The 16,676-nt window shown below is 50.1% G+C and overlaps 1 protein-coding gene across 1 annotated transcript in view; it reads right to left on the reverse strand.

Annotated features, from left to right (window-relative positions):
• Positions 1 to 16,676, reverse strand: part of LOC141954749 (myotubularin-related protein 9-like) — a 188,370-nt gene that overhangs the window by 114,652 nt on the left and 57,042 nt on the right. The gene's annotated exons all lie outside the window — the stretch shown is intronic.

Below are 16,676 nucleotides of genomic sequence, written 5' to 3' on the forward strand. Positions count from 1 at the left end.
GTTAGGGCCCCATACATTAATTCCTATGGGACTCTTTTAAATGGAGTTGCCTTTTGTTTTTTAACCTTGCTGGGACCTGGCAGAGAGGCATGAGGAGGAGCCTTTGCTGTATGGGAGCAGTCTGACAGCCTTAAGCCCACCCTGGGCATATTCTAGAGATTCGGTGATGTCTGTGTTGTATGTCTACGTGGTGTTCAGACTCTGCAGGTGTGAAAAAACTTCCTGGTGGGCTTTAACAGAAGACTCACTGCCTAATATCTTTGGTGATTCTGCTAAAGGCCTTTTCTGATTGGTGGGAGATGGTGCTTTTAACTGTGTGAGTGTGTGTGTGTGTGTGATTTTATGTGTGTGCGTGTCAGTCTCACTTTTTCCAAAGAATTTGGCTGAAATGTTAATTGTCTTTCTGTTGCTAGATAGAAAATCTATCCCGGCAGAAGACTGATGTCCAAAAGTGTTCTAGGTGAGCAAGGGGCAATTCAGACAAGGACTTAAAATTAATTTATCTGTCATAAGGAAGAAGAAAAGGCTTTTTGCTGCTGTCCAGATTCTCTGCCTTGCTGAACACAGTAAATCAGGACTGGGGGGAGGGTCTCACGTGTATCATATCTGAGGTAACGATGGGGTGCACACAGAAATGCGGTCCATGAATAAACGCCTAGTGTGGGTATTTTCCCAGACTAGCCCTCATGTACAGTTCAGTTTAACCACTGATTGCCTTGTTATTTTTTTATTAGGCTCTTCTGGAGGGAGAATCTCTAGGTACACACCAACATGCCTATCATGTATTCACCATCAGCAGACTATAAATACGCTGATTTTTGGAGTGTGGACTGGCACCACGTTCTCTTTGTAGGGCCATTGGTGTTGGCAGTGAATTAATCCAGTGAATTAATCCATTTTAAGGCCTCTAATAAGCAGTTTCAGCCAGGCTACTTCTACCAAACACGTGTTATCTTAGTGCCCTGCCCTAGTAGTGACCTCATATGCTTTCAACTTGACATTATGTCTGTAATACTCAGCCACGGGAGGCTTTGAATACAGGTTTAGGGTCGTACTCTCCTGTGGTCTTTCGCTGTGGAGCACCAAAGGCTTGTGTTGGTCTGTGCCTGTAGCAGGTGTGGACTGGTACCCATCTTCTACCAATACCTCAGCTGCTGGCGATGTGAACTGCCTTCACAGGATTTCTTCCTGTTCTAGACTTCTGCTTTTAATCTGCAGCTTAACTGTGCAAACACAGGTAATGGACTTTTGGAATTCTATGCCTGGAAGGGATTTATAAATTTAAGCAAAATATAATGGTACTTGTCAAGCCCCTCACTTCACAGCCAGCAGACCTGTTTGAGGTCCATGGCTAGAAAACACTGCACTCCACAAAACTCGGTCTGTACCCTGACTCAAGCTGTATTGTTGTACTGAGTTCCTTCCTCCCTTTAAGATGTGTAACGTTTCTGATTTCTTTAATAGATAAAGGAGTCGCGAAAGTGTTTGTGATGTCAATGCCTACATTAGGGAAATAACGTATCTGGTAATGTTTTGAGTCCATGTGGAAGGTAGAGGATGCTGAAATTACCTGATTCTGGCCTTTACCTTCCCCTCGCAAGCTAGAAGCCTAATGTTCTAACTGTTTCTGCAAATTAAAATTGATGTTTTTAGTAAAATGAAATACTGGTAGTCAAAGCCAATTTGACAAATGATGGAAGTCAGATTGGAGGGGAAGGTGTCGAGCTGGATTAAAAACCAAACCCCAAGCCCTTCTGAAGAACAATAAAAAAAGAATTTTACATGCTATATGTATAACTTTGCATTCTTCCCCCTAGTTTTACTCTGATTTATAGTGTACTAATTATCATCTATGACTCTGCAGCCTTAATTGAGGAAAAATAGTCAAAAGTGCAGACTGTCATTCAGTGTAGACACAAAGGGGGTGGGGGGGGTGGGGGGGTGGTGTAATCATGGCCAGTGTCCAGTAGGCACAATACTTGGTTCAGCACTTGAACGTAGTGCAATAAAGTTCTTGCAGTAAAATGTCTTCCCTCTGGCTCTTGATGAATTTATTGCAGCTCGTTAAACGCTCTTCTTTACTCTGATTTGTAAAGGCCTTTGGAGAAGTTTGTCCGTGCCCCTTGTATTGCTGATCACCACTGGGTACTCCATGGCTTGGGTTTGCTGGTGGGAAAGGCTCTGCTACCTTTGAGAAGAGGGAACAGTTTTCTTCCTTTCAAATTTCCTGCTTAAAACCATGTAAACTTACCTTTAAACAAACAAAACAAACCCCTAAACCAAACAACGGCTCTGAACTTTCCCAAGAACTGTCAAAAGACCTGTTGCAAAACTTTCTGTTGTGTTCTGGACAAGACTAGACACCATGCCACCTGGCAGAGCTTGAATGGGGTTATTGTTTTGGGGTGACAATGAGCGAGTTTCTAGAGTCCTGGATCCCAGTCAGTTCCCCTTCCTCGGTAGTGGAATGCCGCTGCATTGATCTGTATAATTTATTTAAATAATACTAAGGTGCTATTTTCTGGGCTTCACAGATAACAATCCAATCAGCTTTGCTTTGCTGCCATCAAAGAAATATGTTACTTGCAAATCGGTGTTGTGTTTCTAATATTTATCAGATTTTTCCCACTAGTGTACTAGAACAAATTTTTAGTCCCTGTTGGCAATGAGATAATAAACCACTTTGTGTGACTGGCAGCAGTAACTGTGAAGTTCCATCTCCTCTTTGTATTTGTATAGGGGTTTTTTTGTTGTTGGGGTTTGTTGTTTTTTTTTTTTAACACCAAACTCTTGCATTGTTTTTCAAAGTTTCTACCTTTTTGGTTACCATGTACAAAAGTGAAATGTCTTGCTGATCAAAGGCTACTCAATATAAAAAATGTCATGCACTTAATTGGAGCTGAGGTATTCCTGTATGATATGAATTACTTGTTTCTCTTGTTAATTGTTTTTCACTAACATCTAGGCGGCTTCAGATTTAACTGGGGCTAACACTTAATCACGTGCATATTTATATCACTTAAGATGCTACTTTTGGAGCAATTAAGAATGATAAGCAGAGTGGAGTGACTCTGCACGGGGAAAGAAACTGCAGGAATCATGGCTGGCACTTCTATGGTAGTGTATGTTCTTTTAACCAAAAAATTATAAATCATTTAACTTAGTCTTAACGCTTGCAAGTCACTTCCAGGGAGCATTTTAAGGCCGTGTTTCTTGGGGGAGGGGAAGAATAGCTTTTTGTCAGTAAATGGATCTTGAAGTAAAATGTTAAGGTTACTATCATACCTGTTGTGTCTCTAGATTTGTGTAGTGTCACCGCTCTGGCCGACGACATTCATGTGTGTGCTACAACTGGCCGGAGCCTTGGCTCCGGGTCGGGACGTTCCCCAACAAAGATGGAGCAGACGGTTCCTTGCAGCCGAGCGCTGTAGGAAGTTTCTAGGCTCTGGTAAATGGATTGGTGTACTCCCCTCTCTGGCCCGGAGGCTGGCTTGGCTGCGTTTGTAGAGGTAGAAAGTTGGGGGTATTAAATAGTCCCTTGACTCTTTTATGACAATGGGGATGGGGAATCCTGTCTAGAACTGGGTTTATGTCAGACTGAGTCCCAAAGGGACATAACAAGTAATGCTTTTCACAGGTGTATCGACACCTTTCAGTTTAGGCTGTCCGGGGGCTGCGTAGACATCGTTACCTTGATAGTCGTCTGTTAAATACTTCTGCAAAACCCAAAACCTTTGGTATGGAGCTAAATCTTAGGACCTTCCCTTGCTCTGGCTGATGGTTTCATCAGAACTTAAATCGCCGTCGTCAGTGATGAAGTGATGTAAGTGAAGTCTTCGTTGGTTTTCATGCCATATGTTTGGTTGAGATCCTGCTACTAGTGACTGATGGGACAACCTTAAAAAGAAAACTAGGCTCCCTCACGAAGTTAGGGGCAGACAAAGTTGTTGGTTGGTGCAGTTGCACCACCTGGGCCAGGAGCTCCCCTTCCCGGGCTTTTGCACTTCCCTTTGGACCACTGAGCAGGTCCTCGGTCCAGGGATGTGCTTGGTTCTGGGGAATTGAGCACCTGAGTGCTTTGCGGGGGTAGTGGTGTGGCTGGCGAGGAGCTCGCCTCGTGAAGAAACAACTGTGGGTGAGAGTTAGAGGCTGCTAGAGCAGCTGCTTTCTTTTGGCAGTGGCTGCAGTGATGCTGGCGGGATGGCTGGAATTTGAGGTGGCTGTGTCTGTGCCCTTTCTTACAGGGCTTAACTCTGTAGATGGAGACAAACAAGGGACACCGGGAGCCAACGCCAGAGGAAAATCCCTGATCCAAATCTGTGGATGGATGAGAAGAGCTCAAAGCGGGGGGGAAAAGAAACAGGTAAGGAATTGCTTCTTCTCTGTCCAGCAAGGGACACTAAAATAACGTGACTATAACGTAATAACGTGACTCCTTTGGGGCTGCGCGAAGGAGCGAATCTGGTCCCAGGACCATCCTCTGCGGTTCCTGAGGCCGCTTTGGGGGGAAGCAGGGCTGAGTGCTGCTGACTGAAGTCCTTTACTGAAACAATTCTCTCACTGACAAGCACCCTGAGGGGATGCACATGCAGTGAGGTGGAGGATAGGATGTTGTGAAAGGCCCCCTGCTCCCAGCGAAGCAGGGAGGCTGGGGCTACTAACATCTGCAGCGTTTTGCAGAGAATGGAGAGCACAGCGTGAACCCCTGGCTGAAATAATATTCAGAAAGCCCTTGGGTTGTCTTTGGCAAGGCCGTGCGTGTGGAGCTGGTGACCTTCCTGCGCTACTGTTTTGTTTCTGTTTTTTATTGTCCTTGTTGTTATCCAGAGGGCTGTCGGATCATTAGCTTGCTGGGTGGCACAGTCTTGCTGAGCTGGTTATTCCAATTGACTAGACTTAGTGCTTTGGGGTACCTTTTGCTGCAGATTATTCTGCATGCAGGCTGACTCTCGTACTACTTTGTGATTTATTGCCATTTCAATTTCAAATTTCAATTTCCAACAATAAAAGGGAAGAGGACATTCTTGCGTGGAATATAAACAGCTCTAGGACTGAAGAAAGAAATTTTCCTAGAGAAAAGGGCAGCAGAACCCATCAGGCTGGCACTGAGTGGGGTTGGGGGGAAATGTTAAAATAGCAGCAGCTTGTTGACATCTAATCCTTGTTGCTGCTCAGCCCTGCTGCCTGCGAGCTTGAAGTGCTCGGAGTGCAGGCAGAGCCTCCTGCTTTTTTGAGAACTATGATGGGATCGATATGTTCCTGCAGAACGCTTCAATCCCATCATTTCAGCATTTGGCAGGGAGGGGAGCATCTGTTTTGCTGGAAGATCTTTTGACTAGTCCTAATAATGAGACGTGCTTTTTTGTTTCTGTTGCTTGGGGGCAGCGAGCGAGTCAGTGGGTTTCCTGCCATCAGATCAGGCGCAGGGGAGATAAAATGCAGATTTGATGGACTCCCTGGGGATGGAGGGGCTGGCTGGTGCGTTGGAGGAGTCAGCTGGAGTGTCTTGTACCGCAGAGCACCCGCTGCGTGACCCGTGCTGGAATAGCTCGTGGTGGGGTGGGTGTAAGCCATAGATTTCTTCCCTTTTCTCCTCCCTAGACACCGAAAACAAGATGAAGGGTAACAAAATGTTGTCAGCCTAGGAGGAAAAAATCTGGAGGAAGAGCTGCATAATGCACAACTTGATGATAATCGCTATCTTCCCAACTGTCACTTCAGCTCTGCCACCACTGGTCGCAGCACAAGCTGTGTGGGACGGGGCCCTCGCCTTAGGACAGGCTTTCGGGGTGTTCCTTTTCGTGTAACGCTAATTCGTATTCGTGGTGTCTTTGCAACTGGGATTCAAAGTCAGGCCTGATCTTGCAGCCATGGAGTGGGGCAAGAAAAAAAAGATTCTATTAAAAAAAAAAAAAAATGTTGTCAAGGAAACTGCTCTCACAGTACCACTGCGCGCAGCCAATAAGGCACAAAGAAAAGTCTCCCCACAGCAGAGCTGCGTGCAGCACGGGGTAGGCTCCACAAACGTAATTGAGACAGCAGGAATTCAGTGCTAACTACAAAGCCTTGTTTTGATTACCGTGTGGACTCCATCCCAACCTGCTGTAGTTATTCTTTGTACCTTCGTTAATGAGCCAGTCTTGTTTCCTTTCTGTAAAGCTAGCCAGAAATTTTAAATAGGAGAAGGGGTCAGGAGGAAGGTGACAGAAATTACAGCAGACTTGCTTTTGGTAGCGGTATTCTTCCAGCAAGGATAATTACTTAAAGCAAGACGAATGCTCTGCATTTCAGTTAACTCCTCTCCAGCCTGCGTTAAATCCATTACGGGATGCCTTGTGTTTGACATTTGCGTCTTTGTCCTTAATAATGACAGTAAATTTAAACACCCCAGGAGGGCTGCGGATAGCTGCCAAGTCTCAGGATGCTGCTGCTACGACTCCTTTAACATCGCCCCATGGGTGAGGCTGCTGGAGCTGCTTCGCCCAGGAGTAATGAGAGAGCTGGTGTCTCCCCCACACTCACATCCTAGGTGAAAGCTGCGCTCGCAAAAGCTAGATGTGATGCTGATAACCTGCGGTTGCTTCCCGGTTACTAGGTAATAGCACTGTCCCAGGTGAATCCTTCGTGCCTGCAAAGGTAATTTATCATATGGCTTTCCTGTTTGTGTTCTGCTAAGCTGAATCCAAGCCTTCCATTTATTTCAGGACCTCGGAAAGAAATCAAAGCAGGGTTGCCAAAGGGCAGCAGAATTAAACTGTTTGCCTTTGCTTGGAAATGGCTTTAAATTAATTCTGGTGCTCGCAGAGCTGAGTCTGCTAGTGATAACTGGGATGGGAGGCGGCTCTGGGCAGCTGTTTCGCAAGCAGCACTTGCACTTCTCTGCCTTCCCCTGCCCCGTAGCTTCGTAATAACTGATACGGCGCCAGTCCCCACAGCTCTGAGTGCAGACGTGTATGAAACTCCTCCGGGAGCGAAGTCTGAAGCAGCTCTGCCCTGCTGCCAGGGCACTTCCCTGTCCACCCCCGTCGCTACCGAGGGTCCCGCTTTGAGCTGGGTGGTCTGCAGGGGACCTGGTGTCCCGCTGCTGTGAATTCTGCGTGCCAACAGGGCAATGACGGAGCTTCCTTGTGAATCTGGGCTGTTGTCGCTCCTAAACAAAGCAGCTCTCTAAGCCAGGCCTGCAGGGCTGTGAGGCGAAAGGCCGTCTTTCCTCCAGCTCTCATGTTTATGTATATATGCTGTATACACTTCTATTATTCCACCTGTTTGGTGATAATGGGTGTTTGGGATAGAGCAGCTGCTAAAGTGGCACACAGGGCGGATCAAATCAGCAGGTGACATTTTTCACTGGGTTTATCTTTGAGAACAAGCTGGGCCTGCAATAAACTGGCTGCTCCTTCATTTACTAGAGGACAAAGCTGCCATTATTCAGGGGCAGAAGAAAGAGAAACCCCAGGAGATGAGCTGAGTGCGTGTGCGATATCCCTGTTCTGACTGTGTGCAGGCATTAATGCAAGAACTCAAGGTCAAAGGCTACCCAGCTCTGAGAGTCGGAGGCAGAAGGGGCCTCCAGAAGGAAGAATGGTTTATTTCTTTATCTCATGGAGTCATGTATCAATTATCCATGGCGTCTAACAGCCTAGGAAGGGAATAGATTTTCTGCTCTTTAAGCGAGGTTTTGCATGTACCGTTCATTTGCCGGGCAGCAAATTTAAACTCTGCACGACTCTTGAGGCAGGAGGCTAAAAGCAGAGACATCGTGTAGCTCAGGAGAGGGGAAAACCCAAAGGGCAACAGCTTTCCTTTTAATCTCAGGTGGTCCTTCTGTTGTTCATGAGGCAAATGGTGCTGATAATGTGAATTAGGGAAATCTGCTGTGCTCTGTTCTAGAGGGATTGCTGAGAAATTGAAGAAGAAATTACCGGTCCTGTGTGGCAGAGAATTGTGGCAGGGTTAAAAAAATCAGATCAGCTCAAAAACAGAGGGATTAATAAAGCAATTTTGTCAAGCTTTTATGATAAGAAACTGCTACCTACCTGTCTCTGCTGCACTGTCATAGTGTGACGTGACCAGCTGTCAGCCTCCTGACACCAGGCTGCTGCCCAGCTGCCTCGGAGCCCCCAGGGTTCCCAGTCTGCAGAGCAGTGCTGCATCCTCCGGGGGGGATGCTGGTGAAGTGATGAGTCTTGGTAAGACCCTGCTCACTGCAGCCGAACAAACCAGCGCCGTGGCAAAGCCCACCCTCAGCAGGAGGGCGCAGAGCTACGGGAGCTCGAATAGAAACTGCATTTCTGCTGAGCAGAGCAAGTGCTGAGCGTTCATCCCAGCCTCGGCTTCTGAGGGGGACCCCGCTGTCTGTTGTGCTAACAGGCAGAGGAGAGGATCCTGTGAAATACAAATGGATCTGGGCTTCAGCACGGGCATCCCGTGGCACGGCTTGCACTTTCCCTTGCACCCAGCCAGGGCTCTGCTCACTCAGCAAGTTTCTGGACCAGCTTTCCCTCTGGCAGCAGTGCTTGCTGCCAGCTCCTCCTTGGTCCAGAAATACGGGGGCTAGAGAAAGCTGGCCCTGAGCAGGAGAGGCTCTGAGGGGTACTTGGCAATTCCTGGGGTCCTGGCCTCTCTGGGATAACAGGAGACTGTTCCCACCTTCAGATCAATTGAAATCAGCTCCTTGTTTTGGGGAAAAAACCTGTTTTGTTGTCTCATGGCCTCAGCAGTGAATTGATTACAGGAAGCAGTTGCTGTAGCATGAAAGAAATGCCTCTTAGCTAGACAGCAACGAGCAGACTTGTTTTACTGTCTGTGAGCCTTGTGCATGCTGCTTGCCTCGGTAGATCAAGGCATCAGAAAGCACTCCAGCAGATTTCAACCCTGCCTGCTTTGAGCACCCTCCCCTGCCACCTCCTGCCTCTTCCAGCTCGACTCTTTGAGCTCAGGAAACGTGTTCGTTTGGAAGCGACGCGTGGAGCAGCCCACGTGAACGGGGAGCTTTTTCTTTCCTCTGAAGCACCAGTGTTCGGGTGCTGAGCACAGAGCGCTGGCTGGACGCCACGGCAGGCTGTGAGCTCTTCTGCCCTTCGCTGCTCTTACCTTGAGCTCCTTCGTGGCCTCCACTTGGGTCTGCTTTGCAAACTGAAGCCAAGTGGGAGCGATTCAGGTCAGGGAGAGGATTCAGACGGTCACGGCGCAGTGCCGCGGCGGGTTGCGGTGTCCCTGGCTGACGGAGGCGAAGCCTGCCCCGGGCTCTTCCAGGTGCTGAGCGCTGTGAGCCCCTCTGCTCTGCAGGAGGTGGGAGCTGCGGGCAGGACGGGGGCTAGCCCGGCAGGACGGGGGCTAGCCCGGCTCAGTTGGGTGAAGAGCATTCACGCAACCTTTGCAGTCAGTGGAGCTGTGGTCTCTGCTGGCAGCAAGGTGGTAACAGCGAGCTGTGAGACAGAGGGAGGAATATCTCAGCCTTTTCTCCAGCGGCTCTGTCTGCCTGAGCCTTCTCCTGTCACCCACCAAAGCCTCTCCTTTGGTTTTTGAGTTTCCTGCAAAGTGCAGGAGCTGAGTCAGGCCGTTCTGCTGGCAGCCTGAGCTGGGATGTGGGATCTGCAGCTGGCCCTTTACTCGTTTTTGGAAGGACGTGAATAATTGCCTTTAGCACTTCCCGAAGTCTGAGATTCCTCACCTGTGTCTCGGGATACTTCTCTCTGCAAAGGCACCAGCTCTGCATGCACAAATTACACCCTCCTGCTCTTCTTCACACCCTTCCCTTTCTCAGACTTCCTTCTTTTCTTTTTCAGTTTTAATCCTTGCAATAAGACTGCAAAATCCCAGGCAACAGGGAAAATCATCAGTCCAGGCAGATGGAGGCCTCAGATCACGAATCTCTCGCGTTTCCATTGCCTGAGTACTGTGGTGTGAACCAGCCTCCCCCAGTCTGAAATTCGGTGTGAGTAGGATGGGAGCGAGTTCTTGGGAGGATGGTCTTTGACGGTAGCCGGTCATGCGGCACAGGATGTGAGAGCTTCCTTCGGTCCATCTTCTTCTCTGACACCTCTTCAGGAATTATTATCTGGCCGTGTTTATCACGTGCTTTGTAACTTAGAGTCTGGCAGCCCCCTAGAGAGGGGCCTCTTCCCTCCTGTGTGGCAAACCAGCGATCTCCCTGCTGCTCTGTCCCGTTTTGCTGGGGTTATTTGCAGATATCCCCATGGTGCCCTTGCTGCTGGGGCTGTCGTTCATCCGGTTAGCAATTTTTGATGATGGGAATAAATGTAACCTCTTAAAGATCAGTCTCATATTGAAAATGCAATAATACAGAAAGCAATTGCTCTTTGAGTCAGCCTTTGAGGGCTTCTGACTGCTGTCTGCGGGGCTTAATGCAGCAGGGAGTGTCTTCCTAATTGATGACAGCTCTCTGCTGCTCCAGAACACCAATATCTGATCAATACGTGGTAGAAATGGAGCAGCATTAAATCTGTACCTTCTCAGGACCTCCCATGAGAAGTGGAAGAAATATATTTGCAGCCTCATAAAGCGGTTTCCTGGCTGGAGAGAGGCAGCCTGCACGGAGCTCTGCAATCCTGTCCCAGCCCCGCCTTGCCGTCGTTATGTCGTATCTCCACGCTTCGTAAAACTCGCGTGTTAAACTCAAGTCTCCCTCGCGTTTGCTGTGTCGCTGAGGCAGAGAACGGATGCGAATGGCTCTGGGAGCTAAAGGCTGGGGGAACGTCTCCGCTCGCCTGGAGTCCAGCACTGCCTCTCTAGTGAGAAAAGGGTCATAAAACACCAAGAGTGTTGATTTAGTGCGTGTTTTGCATTTGGTGCGAGACAAAGAAGGGATTTTAGATGGATGCCTTGGCAGAATTCAGGCACGACATGATTCTTGTTCCCTTGACAAGGATGTTTCAAGGGCAGACAATTAGTGATGCTGAGGACAGTGACCTTCTAAATCTGCACTATAATATCTCGAGTACGTGCAGCCCTCGGGCTCCACACGAGTCACGCTCATGAGGAGCTCTGGCTCCTCGCTCTGCGCAGCCGGGCATCTCCCCGTCCCGTCGTGATGCTGCACCAAGGCCGTGAACGTGTTGCACGTGGGGACCCGCAGCATGCCGGGGTTGAGACGCTTTGCCATGGCCGGGCTCTTCAGGTACCTCGTATGGGAGCGAGAGCGCTGGGGCGAGGTGAAGCGATGGTAATGCCTAGCAGTTGAGGCAGTGGGACCCTCAGTTGCAAACTACCCCTCGCAGGAGCTTGCAAAATGCAAACTTTCCCTGTTAAAATGGCATCAGCTCGTTCCTGTGTTGGCGAGATCGTCCCAGGGTGGCCCCAGAGCTGAATGTCGTTGCTGCTAGAGAAGTTTTAGAGGCTGCCTTCTCATTTCACCGGGGTGCTGACTCCTCCACAGCTTGATCTTTGTAAACCTCCCCTTACGAGCCACAGGAGACATGTTGCAGATCAAAAGGTATTTTAACTTGGCTGCTTTTGTTGCCCTTAGACTTAGGTTGAAATTAGAAATATAATCCATCTCCTGTACGCCGGGTGACATCCCAGCCTGTCTGAATTCTGCAGCTATATTTTGTGATTACCAGCGATGTAGATGCTATTCCCGGATCAGCTACAGCCTGACTTGCCCATCTGCTGTCTGCCTCGCACAATCTGAATGCAGTCCCAGAGGGAGACGGGACATATTTGTCACCTGGCTGAGCATGACAGGTCCAGACCACCAAGGTGTCTAGATGTCCCTTAGCGTGACGTCTTTGCTAACTAAGAGAAGCGAGGTGGATGTAGGGGTGGCAGAGCCCAGTGTGGGTGGGTTCCTGGCCAAAAAGAGCACGTCCATAAATAACTTCCCTTCTCAGTTATGGTCCGAAATGGTGTGTATCAAAGGGAGAGGCCTGTGGGCTCAGACTCCTTTGGTTTTGATGCTGGAGACATCCTTCATGTTCATCTGAGCTGTTGCCATCTGGTAGAGCACCTGCCTTCGCCCTGCCAAGGAGTGAGGAGCAGATTGCCGTGGTGCAGTACCCTGGGATTTATCCCGGGGCCTGAGTCATCCCAGGGGATGGAAGGGGCTCGCGCGCCGGGGCTGGCTGGCGTGCGAAGGCGGCGTGTCTTGCCGTGTCCTGGCGGAACGGCTCTCCTGCTCCCTGCCAGCTGGAGCCGCGCGTGCCTGGGCTCGGGGAGCAGTGGCGGGGACGTGCCGTGGCTTAACGAGCCGCCACTTCCCCGCTCTGCTCCCTTGTCCCCTCGCTGCCAGCGCGGGGGGAAGGCACGTGCGCGCCGGTGGCTGGTGCTGCGGCTGGGCCATGAGCCCTCTCTGACCCTGGCACATGCACCCCGGGCTTGCCACGGACGTGGGGCAGAAACACAACCGCCCTCCCCAAAGTGTGGGCTGCACTTCCCAAACCCCATCCGAGGGAGGCCGGGCTGCTGTTCCATGTGCTCGAGCGCACTGCGTTGCAAATAGCTTGCAAAACTCCGCAGGGATAAAACCTGAGGATTTTATGACGCTCTCTCTGCTTTTCCAGGAAGGGCTCTTTGCCGAGGCAGGGCTCGCTGGGCTGCAGTGAAATGGGATTTTCAGGCTAATGTATGTTTCTGGGAATCTCCTGTCCTGGGAGTAACAACTCACCCGTGTTACTGCACGGTGTTGCAACTCTCTGGCTTCCCTGTTCCCACTTCCCAACTGACTTTTAAAAACCTGTTAAAACCACTGGAGCATTTCTCAAGTCACATCATTGTACTTCAGAGAACAAACTGGAGAGTGCGTCAGCCTGGAAGCGTGATGAGAACAAATTTTGAAGAGCTTTTGATGTGAGGGGAAAGAGGGGAATTGGCCTGCGTAGGAAGGGTCCTTGGCACCGCAACACAGAGAGCTTTAAAAAAAAATAAAATCTGCAATTTGTTTAGCCGTTTCCTACCCAGTTTTCTCACATTCCTAGAACTGACTCATAAACCTGCTGCTCTGCATTTCTGATATTCAGCCCGAGGGCCTAATTCATGCAGTGCTGGATGTCTTGGAGCTCTGCAGCCTCTCTGTACCGTTGTGGAGCACGTGGACGAGCTCAGCAAAGTGCTCTGCGCCTCACAGGATTAATCTCAGGGACCCCTGGTCTGTAGGAAAGTTCTTTTACTTGGAGACAGCTGATTACCATTTAATTAACAACAGTTAGCATGTTTCTTGAGCGTTTGGGAAGTGTCCAGATGAGCTTTGTTCCAGGATGCTGCTCTCTGTGGTTTACCCCAGGGCTCAGGCGAGTTGTTAATGGGGATCCAGACGCTGCCCTGACTGGGTGTGTGCATTAGACTCGCTCAGCAGTGGTAGGAAATATGCTTTGAAAGTTGGCCTGGATAATCTATAAATACAGAGGGAGCTTCGGCAGGGTCAGAAACAAATCCGTGACATTTTGCATCAGCAGGGAGAAAACAAAATTTCATCCAAGGCTTTATTCAATAGAGAAACTGATAATAAACCTTCCTTCCTCCAAACGGTCCATTGCCATGGCGACCGGCGTGACATGCCAGGATGCAGGGATGGATGCAAAGTGTCACCGTGAGGAGAGCTGCAGCCTTAAGCGTGGCAGCGTTAAATGGCTTCATCGAGGCGAGGAGTGAGCGTAGCAGCAGCGGGGGTGTGTACGGGTTCGCTCCTGCCACGGCTTGCTCCTGTCGGCAGAGGTTTGGGGTAGCCCGAGGAAGCGGGGGGAGGTCTGGGGAATATTAATTTAGGCTTAGAGCAGCAAAGTGCAGCTGGACGAGGTTCGGTGAGCTCGGTTTGCAGCAGCCTGGCTATGGCAGAGCAGCTCTTTCCATCGTGGTGGCTGTCACTGCACCTGTCCCGTCCTCACAGAAGAGGGAGAGACCTTCGTGCTCTGCGCAGCTCAGCCGCCTTGGTGCACCAGTTAGTCTGTGGGCTGCCGTTTCCCAGGGATTACAGCTGAAAGACTGAGCAGGGGATACGAGACACCCGTGAGCAGCCCGGTGAGGTTATAATCTCCGTTCTCTTTCTGTCCCAGGAGGAAAGAAGGTTTTTTGGTTCATCAGTCACGTGGCCTGCAACCCATGTGCATTGCTGACGTTGGGGGCTTTTTTGTTTGGTATTTTCCACCCCCAGGAAGAGCTGGCAGTGGTGCTTTGAGGTCAAACCCAGCACTTTAGAATCTTATCCCCATGAACAAGAGCAGTCATCTGACTCCAGGTAGCCAACAGCATCGGGCACTTTGTCTGGGATGTAGATTCAAGTCCCTCCCATGAATGAGAGCCCAGCACTCACTTCTGTTGCCCTTGGCTGGCAGAGCAGCATCGTGGATGGGGACCATGACACAGTGAAATAGTCAGGAGGTGAGAGAGAGAGAAGGGGAAGGGTTTAGCAACAGCTTTCTTCCCAGGGAAGGGCTCTTGGGGAAGCAGCAGGAGAGCGAAGGGTGCCAGCCTGCCCTGCCCAGGGATGATGTGGGTATGGCAGGGAGGGCAGCAGGACTGAGGCTCCCTGAGAGGGAAGGCAGCTTTCCTCTAGCCCTTGTTTTTGCAACCTTTCTGCATGTTAAAACCTCCTGGTTTCTCCTCCAGAGGCTGGCGATCGCAGAGCCTGGGGAGGGGGTGGAGGTCCTGGAGGTCTGTGCCTGTCACCTGCCTGCTCAAGGGCTTCGTGTCTGACCACCTTCCAGCCACGCAGCTGCAGAGAGTAGGTTGCTGCGGACTTTAGGATGGAAAATAAAAACTGGAAGTGGAGCAGGCTGAATTCCTTCCTTGCAGGTGGAAATTGTAGATCTCCTGTCTCCTGGGGGCATGTTGATGAATGTGGCAGCCGTTCCTGGTCATTATTTCATAGCCTGCAGGCCTCCTTGTGAACAGCCGTCATCCCTGTGCCTGGTGTCCTTGTTGGTCATCTGGTTTGGAGAGCGAATCTTTGTACTCCCCAGCGTGTGTTAGGGAAAGCGCTTTGCAGAGTAGTTGTTTTATCTCCTGCAGAGGCAGGCGCTGTCATTTAGCCAGAGTCAGGAGGGAGAGCAGATGGTGACCTGTTTTTGCCAGTGAAAGAATGAGGTTGGAAAGTCACCGTTGAAGTGAGGACATGGGGAAGAGGCTGCCTGGCAGCCCCTTTGATAAACAAGACTTCATTTTAGCTGGCCCCAGCGTGAGGCTCGAGATTTGCCTTTTCCCACGCTCGGGGAGGAAGATGTGCTCTTGGCGAGGAGGTATGGTTGAAAGTGTAGATCTCTGCGGTCCTCAATTTTTAACCCGTGGTGTTATGTTCTACCGTCTTTAGAAGAGACATGCGGTAGGATGGGAAGAATCGTCCATCACATGTCTGGTCTCCAATTGTTCGCACCAAGAACTCCAGGAGAGGTGACCCTCCCCTAGATAGACCCCCACTCTTAATGTTTCAACCTGCTCCCTGATAAAGATTTGTCCGAAGCAGGAAGGATGAGAGGGTATTTTTCCCCTTTGTTTTCCTGTGCGCGTTTAACTATTGTAAGATGATTCACTGTTATGCATGTAAACATATGCTTCTTCTTGGAGTGTTGCTAATTTCTTGGCTTCAGCAGCTTCTTCTGGGAGTTTGGCCACATTTGGTTCATGTCGAGTGAACAAGTGTTGTTAATGCCTATTGCTTTGTGTGGGGTTCTGGTACAGGGGAATTGTGGGTTGAAGCTTGGTCCCTGCTCAGCATTCATCTCCTGCCTTGAAGATAGCTTAATCGCTGGCATTTTTTGCTGTAGCAGAAGGTGCCCGAGGCAGAGCGAGTTGCCCCTAGCAGGAGAATTCAGAAGTCACCTCAGATGCAGAGCTGGGAGGCACTGGATGAGTTACCTCGGGAGGGATTTGCTGATTCTGAAGCATTTTGGGCACTTTGTCCCTTGCAGCGACGTGATCCGCAGCGGAAGACTTGGCTGTCACTTCCCAGCGGGGAGTATGAAATAACAGAGAAAGGATTTGGAGGGCGGATAAATGAGCCCTTTGCCTCACGATGGTTTATCCAGATCTGCCCATGGTCCCATGTAGATCCGAAGGTTTCCAGGGCTGCGCCCCACATAAGCCCCACGCCACCGCGGTCCAGCAGCTGGGGAGCCCCATGGCCCAACTTCCCAGGAGATCCCAGCTCTGCTGGGTCCAGCCTGGCAAGGGGATGGATGTCCCTGTATATAACAAGGGTGCTGTGTGCCGGCCAGGTATTTGGGAGGTATTAATGAGAGGGAGAGAGTGTTTCCAGCCTTGGGGAAGGAGTAAAACGGGCTGGAGTGGTCTGATGCAAAACGTGGGCGTGCAGGGAGATACCAGGAGCGAGAGGCTGAGGAGTGTTATGGTAATTAGGACAGGGGATACTGGGAGGCAAATGAGTCACTCGAAGATTAGGTAAATCTCAACAGGATTATTATTATTATAAAGGAAAATCCTACAGATGTTGGATCTCAACAGCTTGAGAAATCACCTTGAAAGGGGAACTTTCCAGGGCACTGACCTTGGAAAAAATGCATCTTGGTTTAATGGGGATTTGGGCACAAAACCGTGTAGCTGGTTCTGGCCATGCTGCTCCATCCCTCTTAAAAGAGATCTGAGCCCCTCTGCAGCCCGCGCGGAAGGGCAGGTGGCACAGCACACAGGTCAGTGGTGTCCTTCGGTGGAGGACAGGGGTCTGGGCAGCCCAGCTGTCCTTCGCTCACCGTGTCAGGCCGTGCTGC

Source organism: Strix uralensis, chromosome 25 (genome assembly GCF_047716275.1).
Source record: "Strix uralensis isolate ZFMK-TIS-50842 chromosome 25, bStrUra1, whole genome shotgun sequence".
Taxonomy (NCBI): Eukaryota; Metazoa; Chordata; class Aves; order Strigiformes; family Strigidae; genus Strix; species Strix uralensis.